At 38.5% G+C, this 26,075-nt stretch overlaps 2 long non-coding RNA genes across 2 annotated transcripts in view; one reads left to right on the forward strand and one right to left on the reverse strand.

Moving 5' to 3' along the window:
- Positions 1-19,325, forward strand: part of LOC145546579 (uncharacterized) — a 35,322-nt gene extending 15,997 nt beyond the window's left edge. The window contains exons 2-4 of the long non-coding RNA XR_014083046.1: positions 2,433-2,539; positions 17,918-18,029; positions 19,135-19,325. This is a non-coding gene — a long non-coding RNA (uncharacterized LOC145546579). The remainder of the gene's footprint in view (positions 1-2,432; positions 2,540-17,917; positions 18,030-19,134) is intronic.
- The window catches only part of LOC145546576 (uncharacterized), a 266,864-nt gene that overhangs the window by 50,721 nt on the left and 190,068 nt on the right, over positions 1-26,075 (reverse strand). The window contains exon 4 of the long non-coding RNA XR_014083043.1: positions 19,847-19,899. This is a non-coding gene — a long non-coding RNA (uncharacterized LOC145546576). The remainder of the gene's footprint in view (positions 1-19,846; positions 19,900-26,075) is intronic.

The raw sequence follows: 26,075 nt of genomic DNA on the forward strand, positions 1-26,075 counted from the left end.
ACAAAATTAATGGGCTCTTGATTGCAGGACCATTCAGGGCCTTTAGTTTGCTAATATTCCTTGTGAAACGCCAAAAAAGGAGAAAATAGCAGCTTTAAAAATTACATGATAAATATTTACTTTGTGGACCATCTAGTAACCTTTTGAGGAAGACCAGAGTTCTGTGACTCCTGGGTGGGTAAACCTTTTTGGACCCTTCCAGGTTATCACACAGAGAAGGCAATGGCAACCCACTCCAGTACTCTTGCCTGGAAAATCTCATGGACAGAGGAGCCTGGTAGGCTGCCGTCCATGGGGTCGCTAAGAGTCGGACACGACTGAGCGACTTCACTTTCACTTTTCACTTTCATGCACTGGAAAAGGCAATGGCAACCCACTCCAGTATTCTTGCCTGGAGAATCCCAGGGACGGGGGAGCCTGGTGGGCTGCCGTCTATGGGGTCGCACAGAGTCGGACACAACTGAAGTGACTTAGCAGCAGCAGCAGGTTATCACATAATGCAGGTTCTAAGAGCAGCCACAGCTGTTAGCTCCCTGCCATGCACACAGCTGAATGGTGACAATGAATCCCCCTTTCATAGAAAACCCTCCTGTAGGATGGTTTGTAGAACAGTAATTAATTTTATTATAGCTTGGATTTTTCCTCTAAACCATTACTTTTTCAATAAAATAAATACTGTCTGCAGGTGCTTATTTTTATAATAACCACCTCTTTTATTTCCAGGTGTTTCTGAGCTTGGCAATTATCCGTTTCTCTTAGTCACAAAAGTTCGTGACAACTAAGAAAATGGAAGGTACTTTCTGTCTTCAGCCATGCATCTCCAAGTTCAGGAAATACACCAAGCTTTATTTTCTTCTGTAAGAAAAAAAGTGTGCACTGAGGTGGTGAGGGGTGAAGGTGTTAGGAAGAAGTTTCCACAGCTAGTAGAATCATGGACTGAGAAAGCTTTTAAAAATACTGAGCCCTGAACCTCATGCAAGACCCCTAAATAAAAATACACAGGCAAGGGGCTTGGAATGTTTATCTTTAAAAAGCTTCCCAGTCGATAATGGTGCCATTGGCTGGCAGACTGACAGTCTGTAGTGTGCAGTGATTTGTTAAAGTTTGTCCCATGACCTCCTTCACACTCAGGTTTATGTGGCATTTGAGTCAGATTTACTTCAAATGTTTTAAATTGTTTTTCTTTTGAGAATATAATGATATTCCAAAAATCTTTGATTTTTTTCCTCTCTCTTTTTATGGATTTCTCTTATCTGATCATGTATTGTATACTGAAGTTTCCTCAGAGAATTTTGCTACCTTTGTTGTTGTTGTTGTTGTTTTCCCCAATGTATTGTGCTTCCTGGATTAAATGATGGGTTTCTTGTTGTTGTGATACTCAAACTGAGTTCCAGTTATTGGATGTTAGAACTCACTGTGTGTACAAGGTAACTAAAATTTGTTCATCAAATATTCATTTCTTACTATATGCCTGGGGATGGGAAAGGGTATTGAGTGCAAAGGGGCTTGATAAAACTTCATGGTGATGAAAATATCATATCTATTAATCAATTGTGATGGTTCCAGGACTGTATGCATTTGTCAAAACTTATCCAACTGTATGTTATTATATGCAAGTTGCACCTTAATAAGCCTGACATTTTAAGAAGCTCCAAGTGCGGGAGTTGATGCACCTGAGCAGGGCCTGTTGACCAGGAGAAGCAACTGAAGCACAAGCATATAGGGCTGCTCAAAATCATAGTGTGGAGTGTGGACCACCAGAGACCACCGCACAGGCTGACTGTTCAGGCCTAGGATCCGAGACCTGGCAGTTTGGATCCTAGTGCCAAGGCTCCACCGGTGGGGACTGTAGGCATGTGCCTGCCCCAGCGAGGTGGAGTCCAGGCCCCATAGGACCATGGGTAGTGGATGGTGAAGAGCTCAATGCTCCTTATGCTACTCATGCTTCGCAGAGCTAAGAATAAACATGCTTGGGCAACCTCCTTCATGCTGTTTACAGATATTTTATAGCAGTGTGTTGAAACATGATCAGCCATATTTTGGTGGGTTTTGGGTTTATGGATGGGTTGAAAAGAGGAAGAAATGAGACACAGAGAAAGAGAGGGTATAAGGAAAAGATTCTTTGACACACTTATATCTGAAAAATCCAAGAAAGTAAATTCGAGAATAAGGGCATCGATCAACTAAAGAAGGACATAAGCATCAGGAAAGAAACACTGTGTAGACTGTCCCCAAAGACCAGGAAGGTTTGGCTATTTTCTTCCAGACAGTAAGTGATGCTTTGGATACAAAGTACAGTTGTGCTTTGTTGTGCATATGTGCTAAGTTGTCTCTGACTCTTTGCAGCTCCATGTACATAGCCTGCCAGGCTCCTCTGCCTATGGAATTTTCTATGCATGGATACTGAAGTGGGTTGTCATTTCCTTCTCCAGAGGGAATCTCTCCTGACCCAGGGATCAAACCCACATCTCCTGTGTTTCCTGCATTTGGCAGGCGGATTCTTTACCACTGAGCCACTTGGGAAGCCCTACAGAGCACAGTAAGTTTTGTCTATTTAAAAATTGTTGTTGCTGTTGTGTTTTCTGGTATACAATAACCAGGTGTTTGAAATTAGACAAGAATGCCTATATTTCTGGGAGGGATTTCATAAAGCAGAATTCTATGTATTTAGATATATTTAATCATATTCATATTTATCACTGAAGAGCAATTATTATGGAAATACTATAATGAGAATGAATAAATTTGTGCTTAATACAATGTAACCATTGAAACAAGACAGGTTTGAAGGGAGTAGAATGATGTTTTTGATTCTTTGCAGAGTTTAAGTTTGCCAGCAAACCATACAAATCTAGCAGAAAGGCATGGAACAGATTCTTCTTCATTTTCCTCAGAAGGAACCAACCCCAGGACATCTTGATGTTGGGCTTTCAGCCACTAGCATGGTGAAAGAAAAATTTTATGTTGTTTACGACATGCAGTTTAAAGTATTTTGTTTTAGCAGCCCTGCAAATATACTGGGGCTAAGAAAAAAACAGACAGTAAAGTGTATTAAGAATCCTTAACAGGGACCTACTTTACACAGGGCTTCCCTGGTGGCTCAGTGGTAAAGAATCAGCGGGCCAATGCAGGAGACACAAGAGATGCAGTTCTGATCCCTGGGTCAGGAAGGTCCCCTGGAGAAGGAAATGGCAACCCACTACTGTATTCTTGCCTGAGAAATCCCATGGACAGAGGAGCCTGGTGGGCTACAGTCAGCCCATAGCGTTGCAAAGAGTCAGACGGGACTGAGCACACACCTTACACTAGTCATTTTTATATAGAGTCTCCAAGAGGTGACTAGTTGTTTTCCTGACCATTCACACCCCTTGCTAGGGAACACTGAGTTTTGGTCTTCCCTCCTTGCTCCCAGCACTCTGTAAACATCTTCATCATTGTTCCTATAAAATTATCCTGAATGATTTATGTTTCTACTAATCCCACCAGACTGGGAACATCTCAAGAGCAAAGACTCTCTCATTCTCCTTTGTATTTCTTAATTTCTAGCACACATTCTGGCACATGATAAGTGCTCAATACACACTCATTAAATAAATGAATGGATATATTATAAAAAAAAAGAATGGAGAATGTGCATCATTCAATGAGAATTAATGTATGTATGCAAGCTTTCCATTATTTTATAATTAATATTCAATATGAATTAAATCTAGTTTGTCATGAAACCAGTCAGCACTGCTTTTCTTCAGCGGGTGCAGCAGCTTACCTGGAACAGACTTCCCAGGCTGGCTGTGGAGACACAGACTCTGAACATTTTGACACTGTGTGAGATTTATGCCTATTTTCCAATCTGAAAACCAGAGATGATAATAGCACTGCCTACCTCACAGGGTTGTTGGGAGAGTTAAATAGGCTAACACATGTCAGAAATGCTTCTAATAGTGCCTGGCATAGGGTACGTGCTCAAAGAGTACCAACCATTATTACTGGAGGGAAGAAAGACTTCTAAAGTCATTTAACCATGTATTGGATGGCTCACTATGTGCCTGAATCACTGTGGATAAAATGAAGGTACAGATTTGTTCTCACTGCTCATTGACCTGAGAGCCTAATGGGAAAGGCAGAGGTAATAAAATAATTGCAAAATAAACAATTCAATTGTGATCATTTCTGTGAAGGAGAAATGCCTGGTACTTTGAGACCAACAATGGAGGATTTAACTGGCTGGCAAAGTCAGGCATAAGGAACTGAGACCTGAGATGTTTGTGGAAGTTGGCTGGTGAAGATGTGAAGAACAGTATTCCAGACAGAAAGAGTGGATGTCCAAAGGCCCTGAGGCAGTAAGGGCTTTGGGGGTTTAAGAAAGAGAAAGGAAGTCAGTGTGGTTGGGGTGCAGAAAGTGAGAGAACTCACAAACTTACGGTTATTAAAGGGGAAAGGTGAGGGGGGAGGGATAAATTAGGTGTTTGGGATTAACAAATACACACTACTACACATAAAATAGATAATCAACAAGGATCTACAGTATAGCACAGGGGACTCTACTCAATATTCTATAATAACTTATATGGGAAAAGAATCTGAAAAAGAATGGATATGTGTATAACTGAATCACTTTGCTATATACCTAAAACTAACACAACACTGTAAACCAATTATATAAAATAAAAGTTTAATTTTAAAAAGATGAGGTTGTATGAAAACACAGCAGCCACCTCCCATGAGCTTTATCAAGTTGATAAAAAATGGTCAACCCTGAAGAATATTAAGTTTATTGGACTTCAAAAATAGAGAATCCTTTGGGTATCCAGGCAAATCAGATTGTAAGCTCCCAAGTTAACTTACAAGGGAAAAAAAAATGTCAGAATACTCTCGGACTTCTTGACAACAAAATTGCACATCAAAATTGTAGCAAAATCTATAAAATTCTTAAAGAAGGAAAATATGACCCAAAGATTCCCTACAAAGCCAAACTATATTTCATGTATAAAGAAAAGAGGTAATCTATTTTGAAAATACAAAAATTCAGGAAGTACATTCTTCAAGGTGAAGGCTTTAAAGTCTTCTTGAAGAGTTCATATATTGTTAGGCTTCTTTCTCAGCATGCTGATTTGTAGTCTGTTTTTAAATATCAGTGGTATTAATCAGGGTGCCTCTAGATCCTTGTTTAAGACAGTGATGGGACACAGTGAACTGTTTTATAGTTGCTATATCAATGACTCTGAACATAAAGGAAAAGCTGGGTACATACTTATTCTCTTGGATTTGAATTATTTTATTCCCAATTTTCAAGTAAAGCTAGTTTGTAATCCTCATTTAGCAGCTCACATTTAACTGAAGCTTGTAATTCATTGGCTCTTGAGATATGTAAATATCTTCCTGAAGTGAAGTGTTAGTCTCTCAGTCATGCCCGACGCTTTGCAACTCCATGGACTGCACCCACCAGGCTCCTCTGTCCATGGGATTTTCCAGACAAGGATACTGGAATGGGTTGCCATTTCTTTCTCCAAAATGTCTTCCTATCCACTGGCTAAAACTCACTGACAGAACTCATTATTCCCTCCTTTTCTCCTGACTTACTAGAGCATACAACTCAATAGTGTTAGAATGTCTCAGAAGATACTGCAAATCTCAAAGCTGTGTCTGAACCTATTCACAGCATAACTGCTACTAGAAGTTGGTTCAATATGAGAACTTGGAATTCATGTGCACAATTGGCATATCACATAACTGCATTTAAATCCCTTTGTAACATGTCATATTTCCAGAAATTCATGACCCTTACTTTTTTAGTCCTAACTCCTCCAGGACAACAAAGACCAAAAAGAAAGAAACCATTGGGTGGCCGCTTGTGCACTGACCTCAGAACTAGTCCCAGAAGTTGGGTGTCCACACCATGAAAAATAAACACACCCCACCATTGTTGACACTAATTGTGTCCTTCACTTGTATCTTCTCAGAAGAAAAGCCAAGAATGCAATTGCTGTGAAGGATAAGCTCCTTCTCATCGCTGGGGGTGGCCTCTTTACTCTAGGGTTGAAGCCCAGCTCTCGCTCGCTGTGAGCTCAGTGCACATGGCCAATGCCTGTGCTATTCATAGTGTGTGGAGAAGGAAGGCAAGATTATCTCCTGAGACATCTAGCTGCCATGACTCAGCAGCAAATCTTTTTGCAAGAGTTAAGAGAAAGTAGAATATGCAAAAAATAGGTGAGAGGAGACTAAATGTCATTACTCAGAACTTTCTTTTATGATACGTAATTACCTGTGATATGCCATCACTTAACATAGTTTTACGTACTACCAGATTTGTAAGTTATCAACTTTTTGAACATTGATAGAATTGGACTATTGATAGGAAAATGTGTTATTGGTCACCAGCAGAATAAGTCTGAGTTACCAGGCTCTTTTTACTCTCACACATTCTCCTACACTGCTCGATTGTAACCACATTGGTACTTAGACTTCCATATACCCAAGGCTGATTGCATATATATGGCTTGCCTCCTGAACAGTTGCACACTTGGAAGGTCTCTGTGCTTACAGGTCCCTGGGCTTGGTTTATGCTCTGCTATCTCTGTCTTGAAATTCAAATTAGTATTAAACAAAGAGATTCATATTTTCATTTTGTACTGAGCCCTCAAATGAGGAAGGCGTTTTGCATATACCATCCATTAATTTTTATTTGTTACTTTGTTATGCTTAGGTGAAGAAGAGGGATGCTATTTATTGAGCAGCTCCCCCAAATCCCAATACATCAAATCATATAAAGAGGGAGATTATTTAACAAGTAAAAGCATAATTTAGGGAATTGCATGATTATACCACACACTATAGAAACAAAATGTATAAATTCAAGTATTGAAAGACAAGGAAACTGTCATAAAAATATGCTTATAGTTAAAGACTTTAATTACACGGCTCTGAAATAGGATGGCAGTACAGTCGAAACATTAACAAAGATGTGGAGAAATTGAGTATCCCTATAGTAGAGATTCACATTTTTCTCTTTGTCTATGAAACATTTACAAAAATTAATGGTGTGCTTACTCAAAGAAAATTTTAAAAATTAAAACTTAGGGATTTTATACCTTACATTTGATTTTGTTGTTGTTTTCAGTTGCTAAGTCATGTCCGACTCTTTGCGACCCCATGGACTGCAGCACGTCAGGCTTTCCTGTTCTTCACTATTTAACAGAGTTTCCTCAAATTCATGTTCATTGAATTGGTGATGCTACCTAACCATCTCATCTCTGCTGCCCTCTTCTCCATTTGCCTTCAATCCTTCCCAGCAGCAGAGTCTTTTCCAATTAGCTGGCCCGTCACATCAGATGACCAAAGTATTGGAGTTTCAACTTCAGCAACAGTCCTTCCAATGAATATTCAGGGTTTATTTCCTTTAGGATGGACTGGTTTGATCTCCTTGCTGCCCAAGGGACTCTCAAGAGTCTTCTCCAGCACCACAATTTGAAAGCATCAATTCTTCAGCACTCAGCCTTCTTTATGGTCCAACTCTCACATCCATTCATGACTACTGGAAAAATCATAGCTTTGACTATACAGACCTTTGTCATCAAAGTGATGTCTTTGCTTTTTTAATACTCTGTTTAGGTTTGTCATAGCTCTTTTTCCAAGGAGCAAGTGTTTTTTGAATGTTGAGTTTTAAGCCAGCCTTTTCACTCTCCTCTTTCACTTTCATCAAGAGGCTCTTTAGTTCTTTTTCACTTTCTCCCATTAGAGCGGTATCATCTGCATATCTGAGGTTGTTGATATTTCTCCCAGCAATCTTGATTCCAACTTGTGATTCATCCAGCCTAGCATTTCACATGGTGTTCTGCATATAAGTCAAAGAAGCAGGGTAACAAAACACAGCCTTGCTGCACTTCTTTCCCAATTTGGAGTCAGTCTGTTGTTCCGTGTATGGTTCTAACTGTTGCTTCTTGACCTGAATACAAATGGTTTCTTGGGAGACAGCTAAGGTTGTCTGCTATTCCCATCTCTTTAAGAATTTCCCACAGTTTGTTGTGCTCTACACAGTCAAAAGCTTTAGTGTAGTCAAAGCAGAAGTAGATGTTTTTATGGAGTTCCCTTGCTTTCTCTATGATCCAACAGATGCTGTTAATTTGTTTCCCATTTCCTCTCCCTTTTCTAAACCCAATTTGTAATCTTGAAGTTCTTGGTTTATACTGCTGAAGCCTACCTAGCTTGAAGGATTTTGAGTATAACCTTATTAGCATGTGAAATGAGCATAACTGTACTGTAGTACAATTATGAACTTTCTTTGGCATTGGCCTTCTTTGGATTGGAATTAAAAATGACCTTTTCCAGTCCTGGGGCCACTACTGAGTTTTCCAAATTGGAGACATGTTGAGTGCAGCACTTTAAAACATCATCTTTTAGAATTTGAAATAGCTGGAATTCCATCACTTCCACTAACTTTGTAGTAATGCTTCCTAAGGCCCACTTGACTTCACACTCCAGGATGTCTGGCTCTAGGTGAGTGATCACACCATGGTGATTATCTGGGTCGTGAAGATCTTTTTTGTACAGTTCTTCTGTGTATTCTTGCCACCTCTTCTTAATATCTTCTGCTTCTGTTAGGTCCTTACTGTTTTTGTCCTTTATCATACCCATCCTTGCTTGTAATAGTCCCTTGCATGTAATGAAAATATTTCCAATTCTCTTGAAGAGATCTTTAGTCTTTCTAATTCTATTTTTTCTCTATTTTTTTTGTTTGTTCCTTTAAGAAGGCCTTCTTATCTCTCCTTGCTATTCTCTGAAACTCTGCATTCAGTTGTGTATAACTGAACTACTGTGGGCAGGAATCCCTTAGAAGAAATGGAGTAGCCCTCATGTCAACAAAAGAGTCCAAAACGCAGTACTTGGGTGCAATCTCAAAAACAACAGAATGGTCTAGTTCATTTCCAAGCAAACCATTCAATATCACAGTAATCCAAGTATATGCCCCAACCACTAATGAGGAAGAAGCTGAAGTTGACTGGTTCTATGAAAACCTATAGCACCTTCTAGAACTAACACCCCAAAAGATATCCTTTTCATCATAGGGGAATACAAAAGTAGGAAGTCAAGAGATACCTGGAGTAACAGGCAAGTTTAGCATTGGAGTACAAAATGAAGCAGGGTAAAGTCTAATAGAGTTTTGTCAAGAGAACATACTGGTCATAGCAAACACTCTTTTTCAACAACATAAGAGATGACTTTACACATGGACATCACCAAATGGTCAATACTGATTTCAGATTGATTATATTCTTTGTAGCCAAAAATGTAGAAGCTCTATATGATCATCAAAAACTAGACCTGAGCTGACTGGCTCAGATCATGAACTTCATATTGCAAAATTTAGGCTTAAATTGAAGAAAGTAGGAAAACCACTAGGCCATTTAGGTATGACCTAAATCAAATCTATGATTATACAATGGAGGTACCAAATAGATTGAAGGGATTAGATCTGGTAGACAGAGTGCCTGAAGAACCATCAATGGAGGTCATAACATAGTACAGGAGTCAGTGACCAAAACCATCCCAAAGAAAAAGAAATACATTTGATTAGCATAATCTAATAAAATTAGAAATAAATAATGAAAAAAATCACCAAAATTTTAATGATGTGAATATAAAGAATCATTACCTTGGGAAATTCTTCAAATAAACAGGAAATCAAACTGAAATTATATCAAGAAAGCAATGAAGAGGAATTCTTATTCTGAAAACCAATGGAACTAAGATGAAGATCTGTAGCTGTGATTGACTTCATTTTTAAAGAAGAAAAACCAAAAAAAGGGGCAAAGTACTCATGTTAAGAAATTAGAAAAAGAAGCATAAAATAATCCAAAGTTTTTGGGCAGATGGAATTATTTAAATAAAAAGATGAAACAAATAAAGCATAGTGAAAGTTGCTCAGTCGTGTCCAACTCTTTGTGACCCCATGGACTATACAGTCCCTGGAATTCTCCAGGCCAGAATACTGAACTAGGTAGCCTTTCCCTTCTCCAGAGGATCTTCCCAATCCAGGGATAGAACCCAGGTCTCCCTCATTACAGGAGGATTCTTTACCAGCTGAGCCACAGGGGAAGCCCAAATAAAGCATAATAAAATACTAAATAGAAACAAGAAGTATACATGCAAAGTATTGGTTTTTTAAAACAAGTGAGAAAGCTAACCCACTCTCAGATGAGCATAATTTAGAAAAATTGAGGGTAAAAAAATACATGACATTAAGAATGAGAAATCACACATAGCCACGGATACAGGAAAGATTAAGTTGTCCATAACAACAAAATTGAAAATCTATATTGAAAATTGGAATCCACTCCAGTATTATTGCCTGGGAAATCCCATGGACAGAGGAGCCTGGTGGGCTACAGTCCAAGGGGTCGCAAAGAGTCAGACACAACTGAGCAAATAACATACATAGGATGCTATGGGCTTCCCTGGTGGTTAGTAAAGAACCACCTGTAAAGAATCCACCTGAAATGCAGGAGACTGCCTGCAATTCATAGATCCGGGTTCAATCCCTGGGTTGGGAGGATCCCCTAGAGAAGGCAGCTCACTCTGGTATTCTTGCCTGGGAAATCCCATGGACAGAAGAACCTGGTAGGCCACAGTCCATGCAGTCGCAAGAGTCAGACACAACTTAGTGACTAAATCACAACCACAGGATTCTATGAGCATGATGAAGAAGTGTAAGGATACATACTAAGTTGTTATGAATGAGAACATGGTTTATGTAGGAGAGGAGCAGGTTATGTATGATAGAAGGGAAAAATGAGAACCCAAAATGCAAAATACAAGACTGAGCTTAAAATAACCAGCACCTATAATACAATCTGCATTATGCATTCATGTAAAATTATTCCCACATACAGAAAATAAAATTTTTTTAAAACAGAGGACCAGAGCCTACGGCCAGCATGCAGGTCTTCCAAGAAAAATTCTAACTGAAGGCAGAATATGGCATTAAATCCAGTTCCTGGCCCCAGACCTAGCCTTCCTTCTGTGTCATTTCCTTTTTAGATTTTTCATTTCCAGCGTAAACTGGTTTGAATTTCCACACAGGACCAGGAGACAGGAGCACCTTTAGGAAGGTGAAAATAGTATGAATGCAGAAAAGCCATGAAGTGCTTAATGGTGTCAGGTTTCCTTCAGTGGTGAGGAAAATATTTTGGAAATACATAAAGGTGATGGTTGTACAATATTGTGAATACACGAGATGCTACTGAATTGTCAAATTTTAATGGCTAGTTTTACGTATTGTAAACCTCACCTTAAATTTAAAAAAGCATAAAGAATGTTACAGACAAATATATTCTACATGCTATTTCCAAGCTTAGCTCAAGAGTCACAGCCACTTTGAAGCTTATTCTAAACATGTGGAGACAGGTGTGAGATCATCTACTTTAATTATATTCCTAGGTTACCTTTGAAATCCAATTTTTGGATTTTCCAAAGATACAGCTTACCCTCATTGACACAAACTGTAGGCTAAAAGACATGCAGTCATGTCCGCAATGTTTATGTATTCAGCTGGTAGGTCCTAAGTACTCCAGGAGACTGTGTCCTTCTGGGATGTAAACTCCTCACCCATCTTTTTCTGAAAATCCATGCTGTATCAAATTTCCCTAAACCCAGAAGCAGGCCTCCTGGCCCTTGAGTACTCTAGTTCAAGCCTTATATCCTGGCACTCCTGATGATACTGCCTGTCAGGGCAAGAGACAGCAAGAGACACAGATTCGATCCCTGGGTCAGGAAGATCCCCTTGAGAAGGAAATGGCAACGCACTCCAGCAGTCTTGTCTGGAAAATTCCATGGACAGAGGAGTCTGGTGGGCTTCAGTTCATGGGGTTGCAAAGAGTTGGGCACGACTGAAGCAATTGAGCACACCTGATGATCATATATCCAGAAAGACCTATGGGAATAAGTACAAACTTCAGAGGTGTGTGTGTGTGCGCACGTGCTTGTGTGTCAGAAAAAGAACTCATACCCACAGCCAGTGATGCTTGCTCAAAAATGACCACATTCTGGGACTTCCCCTGGAAGTTCAGTGGTTAAGACTCTGTACTTCCACTGCAGGGGCTGTGGATTCAATCCCTGGTTGGAAAATTAAAATCCTACATGCTGTGTGGGGTGGCCAAATAAACAAACAAATAAACAAAACTTACCACATTCTTACTCTACTAAGGAATAAACTCCCCTCAGCAGCTGTGGAAACGTATGCTCAGAATCGACATCTTCCAGCTATATAGGCTCCTCAGCTATCTTATATCAGACTAGAATCCACATTTTAATTTACAAGCTCTTTTCTACCCACTAAGTTAAAATTCAAAGTCCTTAGTTCACCATTCTTAAATAGTCCAAGAAAAGGGAAAATCTCCTCTTAGAATAGAACCTTCAGTGGTACTCACCTCCAAGCCAACTGGATATTTTCCCTCCCACCACTGCATTAACTTAAAATAAAATCATCTACTCCCACACAGGCACTACAATAGCTATCGTAACACTTCCTAACTCCCACTCTACTCTATTGTCTCAAACGCAGATGATTTCCCTGGAATAGTCTTTGTTACACATCAGCTTACTACAGTAACTCTTTCTGCAAGAAAAAGTAACTTCTGTAAATTAATCATGAGGGGAGATCTACTGCAAATGGAAAACTAAATACCACTTATTAATCCAATATCTCTGTCAACTAAAAATGATGCACAATGTGAGAATTGTGAGTTAAGTTTTATTTGGGGCAAAATGAGGACTGCAGCCCAAAGGGCAGCACCTCAGATAGCTCTGAGAAACTTCTCCAAAGTGGTGTGATTTTGGTGAAGGGGAAGTTCAATGCAATCAAGCACTTGTTTTAAAAAAGGTTTTCTGCTGGTCATGAGGAGTGGATGTCATCACGAAGGGATTTAGTGCTTTTCTAGATATGAGGAGATGCATGGATTGGGATCATAAAATTAGTTCCTGAAAATATCTAACTATCTAAAAGACCTGTTCTACCAGTTTTCCTGGAGCACAAGGTGCCTCATTCTCCACCCTGAACTCCCATCAGGGCATGTCAAGGGTCAACAGCTGCAGCAGTACAGGATTCAACCTCTGCAGAGGCGATGGCAAATACATGTCCTTGTTGTTGTAGCTCAGTTGCTGGCAAATACCCTTGGCAAGCTCCAATTTATAGTTGACATCTCCAACCCAGGTCCCTGAACTTTCCTCTTTTTCCTAATGTTTTTGTCCCTTTCAACTTCCTAATACAGTTTTGATCTCATTAGTTAAAATTCTTTCTTTCCATAGTTGTAATGTCCTTGCGTCCATTTGCTTTTATCACATTCATCGTATATCCTGCCAGTCCCACATCCAGTTTACTGCCTAGATTCTCCATTCCTACATCTGGGTTTTGAGTGCTTCTGGAAGTTACACAAAATCATACAATAGAATTGGTGTCATTACAACTCCTGAGTCTATGTTAGGCATATTTCCAGTGTTGAAATTGGAGTTGAGTTCTTTCAAAGTACATCCAAGCTGAGATTAAGGGAGAGCAGAAACCAAGAATCATGCAGGACAGACAGGAGAGGAGAGACCACAAAGAAAGTGAGACATAGACCAAGTTAGGGGAAGAAAGGCTGACCCTGACATTCCAGGTTTGCTGAGTAGCTCTACAACTCCCCGTTTGAGGTAGTGTGAGAAAACTTGTTCTTGAAAACAAATGATGATTCACAAAATAAGCACCTATCCTTCCAGACACTTTGGTTTTTACACCTGCCACACAGACCATGCCCAAGTTCACCCTGCTGGACAATATGGCTTCCATTGACCATCACTTTCTCAGCTAACTTATGGACTTGCACTGTAACATAAATTTTCTATTTAGTATTTTTCACCAGACTGCAGATTGTATTCTTCATTTCTTTTTATACTCTTGAATGCCTAGCCTAGCATCCTATGACCATATTCATAGTAGATGATCTCTAGATACTTGGTGAATGAATAAACAACTCATTCTTTATTAGTCTTCAGAAAGGTGATAACAGCAAGAAGCTCTAGAATCTTTGGTCTTCAGAAAGGACAAGAAATCAGAAAGGGGGAAGCCCCAGAGAAGGAAATCTTGTTTTCACCAAGATTCAAAGGAGGACCAGGAGAATAGGCCAACAGAATGTCACTCCTGAGACCAGGACAGCAGGCAAGCAGGCAAGGTCTTCCAGCTCTCCAGGACTCATCCTATTCAGGACCCTTCTGACCTGCCATTGACTTTCAGAGGACCCCAAAATAAAGCTGAGCAGAAATATCTAATTATATTTACATCTTAAAAGCAGGGGAAAATATATTTGCAGAGCCAAACATTGTTTTACCAGTAACCTTACTACCTGCAATCTAAAAGACATCACATGAGTTTTCTGTTTTGTTTGCTTTGCTTATTTCTGGAACTGTGGTTTCTCTTTAGAATAGCTCCAGGGTGGAAACATGTGAATACTCTTGAGTTATTAAAACCACCACCACAGTCTTCAGTTCAAACATGGCAAATATAAAAGGTGACTCTTATTTCACCAAGCTATGAAAATAATATTTGGGGGAGAAAATAAGAAGAAAGAAGCCTCTATATACATGTAAGAAATGCCTCAAAGTGATCTAACCCTTTGCTCTTCAAAGTTCAGGCATCTAAAGAGAAACATCATGGAGCCACACCTCCATTTGGCTTAAGATATGGTTTTAAGACACTAAGCTACTCATTTACAGGTTTCTACTTAAATTTTCAACCACATTTTAAGCATGAAACTTTGCGGTTCGTGAGTTAACAAGATGCCACCCAAGAAAACATTGCTGCAAGGGGTGTCACTCTTGAGGTCCTTGGAGTCAGCAGATCATAGCGGGTTCCCTGTGACCCTCTGCATTTGAAACGCATTGGTTTGCTAATGGTTGGTTTCTGGCTACAGTGGTCCACAAACTGTTTGTTCTTTTTCTATGGTCTGTGAATGATATGCCTCAAGGAATGGTGGCTGATATTTTTTCATTTTCCTCCCTAATTTTCTCACTAAAATGTTTAATTAGTGAAAAGGCAACATATTTATAGACATAATAAAACAGTAGAGGAAAGGTTGTTTTAAATATATGCACAACATATTATATTTAGATACACACACATACACATATATATATTAAGGTATATATTAAGGACACTTAACATTCATACATATGAGATTTAGGAAATTATACATCTGTGTTTCTCTAGAGTATGATGAAAGTGAACTATCATATGAACAATAAATTTTTTGAGATGTTTCAAGATAAAAGGAATATATGTATGCAAAAATTATAAAAGGAATGTTTAATATTACGTTTATGTAATCCTAACTCTATCCCTAACTTTAATTCTAACCATCCAAGACGTGAACTATATTGAAGACTCACAAAAGCAGACATTCCATATGTACTATCTTATTGCTCATAAGGACTTTAAAATAGGTATCATGATCCTCATATTAAAAACATGGAAACTGAAAGACTTCCTGGTGGGAGTGGATAAGAATCTGCCTGACAACGCAGGAGACAAGGATTCGATCCCTGGTCCAGGAAGATCCCACATGCCGTGGAGCAACTCAACTCGTGAGCCACAACTACTGACCCAGTGCTCTAAAGCCCACAAGCTGCAACTTCTGAGTCCTCTGGCCAAAACTTCTGCAGCCCGTGCACCTAGAGGCTGTGCTCCACAACAAGAGAAACCACCACAAACAGAAGCCCAAGCACCCAACAAAGAGGAGTAACTCCCACTTGCTGTAACTAGAGAAAGCCTGCGTGCAGAAATGAAGACCCAGAACAACCAAAAAATAAATAAATAAATAAATTATTTTAAAAATATAGAAACTGAGGCTGAGAAGCTAAAATGACTCTTAATTCTAATAAAAGATGAACAGTTATATCAACAATCTAAATTTGCTACTGACTTTTACAACATTATTTAAAAATGACAATACAGTAAAATTTGGTGATGCAATATTTTAACAACAAAACTAATGCTCTCTAGCCCATATTGGTTTCCAAAACACTTAATAGAAAAGCCCAAACCAGGAGGTAATGGATACTGAAAAAAAAGGTACAAGAGTCAGGAAAAGAATAGAAAAAGCAATGAATTCTAACGGACTATAGAACATAATAAACAATTATTATAACAAAATAATATATGAAAGATGATGCTGTGAAAGTTCTGCACTTAATATGCCAGCAAATTTGGAAAACTCAGTAGTGGCCACAGGACTGGAAAAGGTCAGTTTTCATTCCAATCCCAATGAAAGGCGATGCCAAAGAATGCTCAAACTACCACACAATTGCACTCATCTCACATGCTAGTAAAGTAATACTCAAAATTCTCCAAGCCAGGCTTCAGCAATACGTGAACTGTGAACTTCCAGATGTTCAAGCTGGTTTTAGAAAAGGCAGAGGAACCAGAGATCAAATTGCCAACACCCGATGAATCATCAAAAAAGCAAGAGAGCGCCAGAAAAACATCTATTTCTGCTTTATTGACTATGCCAAAGCCTTTGACTGTTGGAACACAATAAACTGGAAAATTCTAAAAGAGATGGGAATACCAGACCACCTGACCTGCTTCTTGGGAAACTTGTATGCAGGTCAGGAAGCAACAGTTAGAACTGGACATGGAACAACAGACTGGTTCCAAATAGGAAAAGGAGTCCGTCAAGGCTGTATATTGTCACCCTGCTTATTTAACTTATATGCAGAGTACATCATGAGAAACGCTGGGCTAGAGGAAGCACAAGCTGGAATCAAGATTGCCGGGAGAAATATCAATAACCTCAGACATGCAGATGACACCACCCTTATGGCAGAAAGTGAAGAGGAACTAAAGAGCCTCTTGATGAAAGTGAAAGAGGAGAGTGAAAAAGTTGGCTTAAAGCTCAACGTTCAGAAAACTAAGATCATGGCATCTGGTCCCATCACTTCATTGGCAAATAGATGGGGAAACAGTGGCTGACTTTATTTTTCTGGGCTCCAGAATCACTGCAGATGGTGATTGCAGCCATGAAATTAAAAGACGCTTACTCCTTGGAAGGAAAGTTATGACCAACTTAGATAGCATATTGAAAAGCAGAGATATTACTTTGTCAACAAAGGTCTGTCTAGTCAAGGCTATGGTTTTTCCAGTAGTCATGTATGGATGTGAGAGTTGGACTATGAAGAAAGCTGAGCACCGAAGAACTGATGCTTTTGAACTGTGTTGTTGGAAAAGACTCTTGAGAGTCCCTTGGACTGCAAGGAGATCCAACCAGTCCATCCTAAAGGAAATCAGTTCTGAATATTCATTGGTAGGACTGATGCTGAAGCTGAAACTGCAAAACTTTGGCCACCTGATACGAAGAGCTGACTCACTGGAAAAGACCCTGATGCTGGGAAAGATTGAGGGCAGGAGGAGAAGGGGACGACAGAGAATGAGATGGTTAGATGGCATCACCAACTCAATGGACATGGGTTTGGGTGGACTCTGGGAGTTGGTGATGGACAGGGAGGCCTGGCATGCTGCGGTTCATGGGGTCGCAAAGAGTTGGACACGACTGAGTGACTGAACTGAACTGAATATATGAAAAAATGTTTCAGGGAGTCATGCATTAAATTGTGTTGTAGATTAAAGTAATGAAATGCAAATATTAGTTTAAGCTTAGAATAGTATTGTATTTTACTACATTTAATACAAAATTCCAATTATCACCTAAGTAAATGAAAATGTAAGTTATTAGGGACCAACAAGTATTTTTTTAATTGAAATACAGTTGGTGTATGATGTTATGTTAATTCAAGTGTATTATACAATGATTTGACATTTGCACACATTATAAAATAATCACTATGATAGGGGTTAGTAATTCTTGGTTATATCTGCAATGCTTTTTATATTTCCCAGGCTGTCAAATGTTCAAACAAGAAGTGAGTTCTCCATTCTTACAAAATTTGCAGCAGATATATTTTCCAACTTCAAACTGTAGTTCCAGTGGCATTTTCAGGCTTCCATGGAGGTATGAACAAAATTTTATATTTTAAAACTTATTTAACAACAAAAATTTATTTAACTAATAAAACTGAGGCGTTGCCATTTAACTTCAGTTGAAGATGATTAATTACAATGTAATGACAGGATAAAAGGCAAATATCAAGAGACAAACTTGACAGAATTCTATCCATGCCTTCCCAGTAATGAACATGCTCAACTAAAATCACATGCTATGGACTGATATCAGTATTTGGCTGGATTTATCTGCATGGAAAGACATTTTCAAAGATGAAGTATGTGAAATTTCATTAACAGATGTCCCTTTGGAATTAATTTTGATGATAGAGAATACCAACAGTGAACATTTTGCAAAGTTTAAGGGAAGGATCCCTAAATGGCATTTTATTTATTAAGCTGCTAACATTAGGGAGTTTATCCACCAAAGTATGTGGAATTTATTGCATCAATTTGCCCTATGTAAGTTCAACCAGAGAATCACTTGATTAAAACAAAACTTCCTCTTTTTGTATTGAGGTATAATTTATATACCACATTATATTAGTTTCATGTGTACAACATAATGATTTGATATTTATATATATTGTGAAATGATCACCACAACAAGCCTAGTCAACATTCAAGAACAAAAAGTATTTTTGGCCTTGCCACACAGCTTGAGCAACCCTAGTTCCCTGACCAGGGATAGAATCAGTGCCCCTTGCCGTGGAAGCGTGGAGTCCTAACCATGGGACTACCAGGGAATTCCCCAAAAATGTTTTAATTTAAATCATCCCAGGGTATGAGCTAGGATTCAAATTACAGTCTTAACATATTTTGTCTCATTGGGGCTTCCCTGGTGGCTCAGATGGTAAAGAATCTTGTCTCATTATGATACACAAATTAAGCTATCTCTGATATTATTTTGTACAAATTAAATTTGCTGTGACCTTAACTAGTTTTTTACCCATCACACTAGGAATTTTTTTATCTTAAAGATGAGAATGACTGAGGCTCAAAGTGGTCAATCAATTTGTCTTACCTTACAGAGTCAGAACTTAACCCAAGTAGATTTGTCTCTAAGTTTGTCTTTCCGTGGTATAACTCTAACTGAGTCTACTTTCCCATGACAGCTCCCAGTGCAGTGAGGATGAAGTGCTCAGAGCTGATGTGAGAGCAGTGCAGTGTGGAGCCCTTGGTGTGTCCTGCTGTTCCCCTCCCTGTCCCTGGTTATAGACCTACTAAATGCATTGTGGTGGCCCTTGTCCTTTTACACTCTGATTTTACTCAAGGTAGCCACTTAATTAAAGCTTAAGTATCAATGCTCTGATGTCATTATAGCTTAAATTTAAAACTAAGTATGTCATATATCCATAAAAAGATAGGTACATTAATGTTTACTGTAGCTTTTTTCATGCCAGAAAAAAATTGGAAACAAACTAAATATCTATTAACTGGAGTATGAATAATCAAATTGTGGTGTATTTATATAATGGAATATTACTCATCAATAAAAACAGTGAACTACTGATACATAATCAAACTGAATGGATATAAAAAGTATGATGCTCAATGGAAGAAGTCAGACATGAAAGAAGACTTACTGTAGAATTTCATTTCTATAAACTTTAAGAGATAGCAGGGACTTCCCTGGTGGTCTAGTGGCTAAGACTCCACGATCCCAATGCAGAAGACTTGGGTTCAATCCCTGGTCAGGGAACTAGATCCCACATGCCACAACTAATAAAACCTACAGGCCACAACTAAAGATCCTGCATTCCACAGCTAAGTCCTGGTGCAGACAAATAAATAAATATTTTTTTAAAAAGAGATAACAAAACTTACCTATGGGATGAAAAGCAGACTTGTGGTTGACTCTGGCAGACAGAGGGAACAGACTAGGAAAGAATATGAGAGAACTTTTAGAGTAAGGCAAATGCTCTGTGTTGATCTGGATATAAACAATTATCAAAACTTAATGAATTATTCGGAGAAGGCAATGGCACCCCACTCCAGTACCCTTGCCTGGAAAATCCCATGGACAGAGGAGCCTGGTAGGCTGCAGTCCATGGGGTCGCTAAGAGTCGGACACGACTGAGCGACTTCACTTTCACTTTTCCCTTTCATGCACTGGAGAAGGAAATGGCAACCCACTCCAGTATTCTTGCCTGGAGAATCCCAGGGACGGCGGAGCCTGGTGGGCTGCCGTCTATGGGGTCGCACAGAGTCGGACACGACTGAAGCGACTTAGCAGCAGCAGCAATGAATTATTCACTTAAGATCTATGTAGTTTACTATTTGTATTTATACTTTAGTTTTTTAAAATACCAACTTTGTTAAAGGCCCCAAGGTTGAACTGGAGTCTATTGCTATTTTAAGCCTTAACAGCTTTGAAACAATATTAAGTTCATCCTAGCAAGTATGCTTAATTCACTGCATCAACTCTGCCTTACATGGACACAATCACGGGACCACTGGCCAAAGCATGGCGCAATTAACAAGGAAAATGAAAATGCATTCTGAGTTAGATCGTCTAAAGAGTTAAACCAAAAATAGCACCATGGTTGTTTTTGCAGTGTTGTCTAGCAAGTTGGATACTGCAGTAACTACTGTTCTCCATATACATAAGGCTGTTTGCAAGTTTCAAGTGGGTCCGCAAGCTTCTTCTCTAGTGTGTATGCTAAAAATGTAATTCCATTTGTAGAGCCTATAACTTTGGTATGGTTCTAAAGAATAATGTCAATGTGAAAATGAAATAGAAGAAACCTTGTAGTAAGAGGCAGGCAAATTGATTTCCAATCCTCTGGAAATGAAATTAATTTATGTATTTTGGAGCTGATTAAGTATTTTTCATATATTTAAAACAATGAAAAAAATCTTTCACTTTAACTAAGTTTAAACTTACCCACATGGGAATCTTTAAAAAGTTTCCTGAGAATGTGTTTATTTTCTTTAGTTTTGTTAAGTTTGCTATCTGTTCTTTGAGAAAGGAAAAAAAAAGTCAAATGCAGAAATATTATAAAAGGCTTTGCCTGATGACTTCTTTTGTCATCTTAGAAGGCACTTAGATATCAAAATGCCACTAGTGAGCTTACCTTAGACTCTTCATGAAGAAATTATGGACAATTTTTTTTAATTTTATTGGGATAACTTTGTATCTTCTTATTGGGATATTTTTGTATCCCTAGTATTCATTTGTCATTGTGCCTAGTACCTAGCAGGTATTGAAAATGATGGATAGATGAATTGATGGATGGATGGATAGAATTTTGGAGAGTCTATGGCTTACAACATCACAGACTTACCAAGAGGAAAAACGGCTTCTATTACTACTGACTTATCTATACCAATTTGGACCTCATGAAAAAACTGAAATTGAGAGGCTCCTCCCTCCATGGGTACCTTTGTGGTCATTAAGTGGACAAATAGGTCTATAGACTTTGGGTGTATGGAATAGTATTGCTTAGCAACAGTGTGTTTTAGAAAATCATAATCTTTCTTCAAATTTTTGGACAAGTGTCTAGATTATGTTAATCAAATTCTCTCTTGAAATATGAATTTTATTCTAGAAAACAGATGAAACAAAAAAGATTTTCCCACCAGTGTCATGAAAGAGCTTTGTGAAGTTCTGAATTTCTGTGCCTTTCTTATGATTAGGCACAGTGAAGTGCTTAGTTTCTCTATTAGATCCATCTTTTCTTCTGCCACTATCTTTGTTCCCACCTCCTACCCCCACCCCTGCTACCCCAGCTCTCATTGGTATTATGGTTGTAACTTCTCCATGGGCCCCTGAACTGGCCAGAGGTCCTTTAGAATCCAATGTTTCATTTGATACACTCTGTTTCCTTCTTTGCAGCCCTTTAGATTTGATTGTTCTCAAATAACATGTTATTTCGTGAGGCAACCCCCACCTCCCCATTCCTTAACAGAATCTACCACCAAACTTAAAATATCCAAATCCCTGGGGAACTTCTGTCTCTTATGGTGGCCAACACTTCTTCTACCACAGAGACCATTCCTGGTCTCTCACGGGTGGCGGCTTCTCACTGACACAGTAATACCAACAGAAGGAAAGACTCTGCCAATTTACCTTAATAAAATATGAACTTGAATGTGGAGTAGGAGCTCTTGAGCTATTACAGGAAAACATAATTACAAGGAGGACTTGACTCTGGTTTTGAATCAGCTTGAAATTGTAGGCAAATCCCTTGACCCCCACCCTACACGTAAAGCCACAAGACTAAGGGAGGACATCATCTTCTGATGCCAGCTCATGAGATTTCAAAAAAATAAGTTCCACGTGTTTTAAAAGATTTTATAACTTGGTGGATTTATATCACAAAAACTTGAATTTAATGGGCTCTCCAGTCCACCATCCCATAATTATACTATTTTCCTTTTACTATTGGGAATAGTTAACTTAGCCTTTTGGAGACATTTAATTTTATATTTCTATCAAAGAATAATTATTTCTAGGCTTTTAGATACCTGATGTAAAAATGCCAAAACCTTCACATTTTTGCATATAAAGGTTATTCTTTCAAAAGAGAGACTTTGTCAGATATCAGGTGGAATAGGCATTTCAACATTTTTGGTGGTGACAGTGATGACAGTGGCAGAAAATCATGTTTTCCAGAGTTGTTGAATTTCTTGCTTAATCTGATTGATTTTATTTCTGACTTGGTCTATTATTAGTTAACTTGTCATCACTTTATTCCATCTGATTTTATTATAAGTTGTTTAATTCTTTTTAGATTTTAAAAGTTGAGGAGAGACATGTCATCTTATCCTTTGCCTCTGAGCATGGCTGTGCCTGAAGAATACAAGATACAGATATCCATCTTGAGTTTAAAATCTCTTTAAGAAGTGTTTTTCTTATGCATTAAAATTTTGAATCTAGATAATTAATATTTTGTGGGACTTCCTTGGTGGTCCAGTGGTTAAGAATCTGCCTTTTAATGCAGGAAATGGTTCAAACTCTGATCAGAGAACTAAGATCCCACGTGCCACTGGGCAACTAAGCCCCTATGCCACAACCAGAGAGAAGCCCACGTGCAACTAAGCCCGTAGGCCACAACTAGAGAGAAGCCCACGTGCTACAACGAAGAGCCCACATGCCACAATTAAGACTTGATGCAGCAAAATAATAGTAATAATAAAGGGATAAAATAAATAAATTAATTAAAAATAACTGATAATTTATTCTTTAGGGTAGTGCATAGGATTAAGAGTAGGAAAAACTTACATACCAAATTCTGTTATAGTAGGAAGACTTTGTCCATAGTAATAAGTACGAGAAAATCAGTCATTCAGTTTGTCACCCTATATCTAATAAGCTCTCTCTATAGGCGTAGTACCATGACAGCAACACAGAGGGTTATTTGGCAGCAGAGCAAAACAGTCAATTAACTAGAAAATACCAGAAGGAAAAGAAAAAACCCTAAAATTAAAAAAATGTTAGGGCAGAGAATCTAGATGAAAGCCCAGATACGAGGATAAAAAATCAGCTGGAAGAAAATAAGACATACACATAAAGATTACTCTTCCAAAAGGGAGAAGCTTGCTTGGAATGCACTGGACCACAGGTATCCCGAGGAATCTGCACTGGACACATTCAAGCAGAACATACCAAACTAAATCCAATAAATGTCCACTATGTGAACAGCTGGCCTCAGCTGTGTTGTAACTTTTATGGCTGATGCAATGGAATGAGCCATATCATACAAAATTACAACACAAGACCACAACTAAAGACTGGCAGTGATTTGTTTTCTGTGGAATCACAAACTGTCATTATTGCAGGTCATTTCAGAAGGTCCAAGACAGTGGAAAACCTAAGGAATACCAAAAATATAACCCTAGCTAGTAACTAAAAGACTATATTTGTCAATTGTGCAAACCCTGAAATGATGATTTCTGAGAACACATTTCTCGTATTTTGGTGTTTTTGTATTTGGTATTTCTAGTATTTTGGTATTTTCACTGAAGAATGTGCTGATTTGATAAATACACTAGGTGTTTTAATGTCACAAAGTAAACATTCAGGTTTTTCACAAAGTAATTGAATAATCAAGTAATAGCACAAAACCTTATCATTGGTAAGTAAAAATTTGCCTCCAGCTCAAAACACAAAGAGGGTATAAGAAAATTATTAACTAAAAAGTGAGATCAAAATAATCCTTCAGTCTATTCACATATAGAAAAAAGTGTTCTTTCCTTACTATGGCTGATATAAATAGATATAGACATGACAGCACTCTGGAAATCATTATTGGTTTCCTTCCCCATTCTCTTAGATATTACAATGGTTCACAGCCTTTCAAAGTTCAATTGTATTATTCCTTAGTATTTAATTTCTCTCCTTAGGAAGATGGGCTTCCCTGTTGGCTCAGTGGTAAAGAATCTGCCTGCATTGAAGGAGATGCAGGAGACCCGGGTTTGATGCCTGGGTCAGTCTTTGCTGCAGTGACTGACCATACACATTTATGGAGATATTATATCAGATTAATTTTTTCTCCTTATTGGACAATAATGGAAAAAATAGGTTGAGAAACATTGTGATAGATGACCTTTCAGGATTCATTCTTAGTTAGTCAGCTATTATTTCAAGAATATTTATTAAATAAATGTCCTACATCAGGCACTGTGATGAGTGGTTGGAGATATAATGGTAAATAAGACCTTGATCCCGTCCTCAAAAAACACCTAACCTATTCAGAGGTCATGAGAGATAAGCAATCAGCCCCGATAGAGAAGGGTCATTACTATCACAGGAATGCTTTGGAAACATATTAGAGATACCAACCTAGCCAAAGTGAGGGTAGGAACCAGGACAGGTTTCCTAAAGGATGTGATTTCAGAACTGAGCTCTGAATGACTGGTCAGAGTTGAGAGACAAAGACAGCATGTGTAAGGGCCTAGAGAAAGAGACATGATATAAAAAGAAGGAAATGAAATACTGTGTATGGCTTGAGCTTAGTGTGAGACAGGCAATTAAAGGAACAGGACTGGAGTCATAGGTAAGAATCAATCACAAAGGGTCTTCTATGCAACTCTGAGAAGTTTAAATTTTATCCGGAGGATCCTAGAGTCATGGAGGATTTTAAGCAGATGTTGAAAATATATTACTGAAAATGCATTTTAGAAAGTTTATTTTGGCCACGGTTTGAAAAATAAAGAGGTTCTTGTAGTATCCCAGGTGAGACAACAGTGGTCAAGTAAGATAATAGTTGCAGTGAAGGTGAATGGAAGTAAGATTTAAGGGGTGTGGAACTAACAGGACCACAGTGGGGTGGGAGGGGTAAAGGACAGACATGATAAGGATGATATCAAATTTCTAGTATGAGCAATTGGAAAAAAAAAAATAGAAGGGCATCTGGGAATTTGAGATAATCCGGGAACTTCCAAGGGGATATTTTCATTATAACTTTGATATGTATGACCCTGAAGGCAAGAGGAAAATTTGAATTAAAAAAAAAAACCTGGCAGATGGATAAGTGAAACTATGGGAATGAAAAAGCTCAACCAGAAAGACTCTGGAGAAGGTGAATGAAAAAGCTCAACCAGAAAGACTCTGGAGAATGTGAAGAGGAGATGGACAAGAACAGAACGCTGGAAATATCAACATTTAAAAGACAGCTAGAGAAAGAGAAGCACACGAGAGAAGTTGACAAATAGCAGGTGGGGAGGAAAGAGGAAACCAGAGAATGCAGTACCATGTATGTGGGAGGGAGGTAGAACTTTTGAAAGAGGAGAAAACAGCAGCATTAACTGCTATAGACACTACCTAGGAAAGTGACTGAAAAGTGCTCACTACAATTAACCAGCAAGAACTCATTGGTTAACCAGAATAAAGTCATTGGTAATATTTACAAGCTAAGTTTCTACAGAATTATGGGGACAGAGGCCACACTGCTGTGGGCTGAGAAATGAGCTTAAAGTGAAGCAGTTGTATCATTAAATACTGGTCCTCTTAAGAAACTTGGCTGTGAAGAGGAAGAGAAAAATATATGAGTAGCTAGCTAGGTGGGAATATTATGGATGAAGGGTGTTTTGTTTCTTTGTTTTATGAAAG

This window comes from Giraffa tippelskirchi, chromosome 1, assembly GCF_054371585.1.
Source record: "Giraffa tippelskirchi isolate mGirTip1 chromosome 1, T2T-mGirTip1v1.2.pri, whole genome shotgun sequence".
In the NCBI taxonomy this organism is placed as follows: domain Eukaryota; kingdom Metazoa; phylum Chordata; class Mammalia; order Artiodactyla; family Giraffidae; genus Giraffa; species Giraffa tippelskirchi.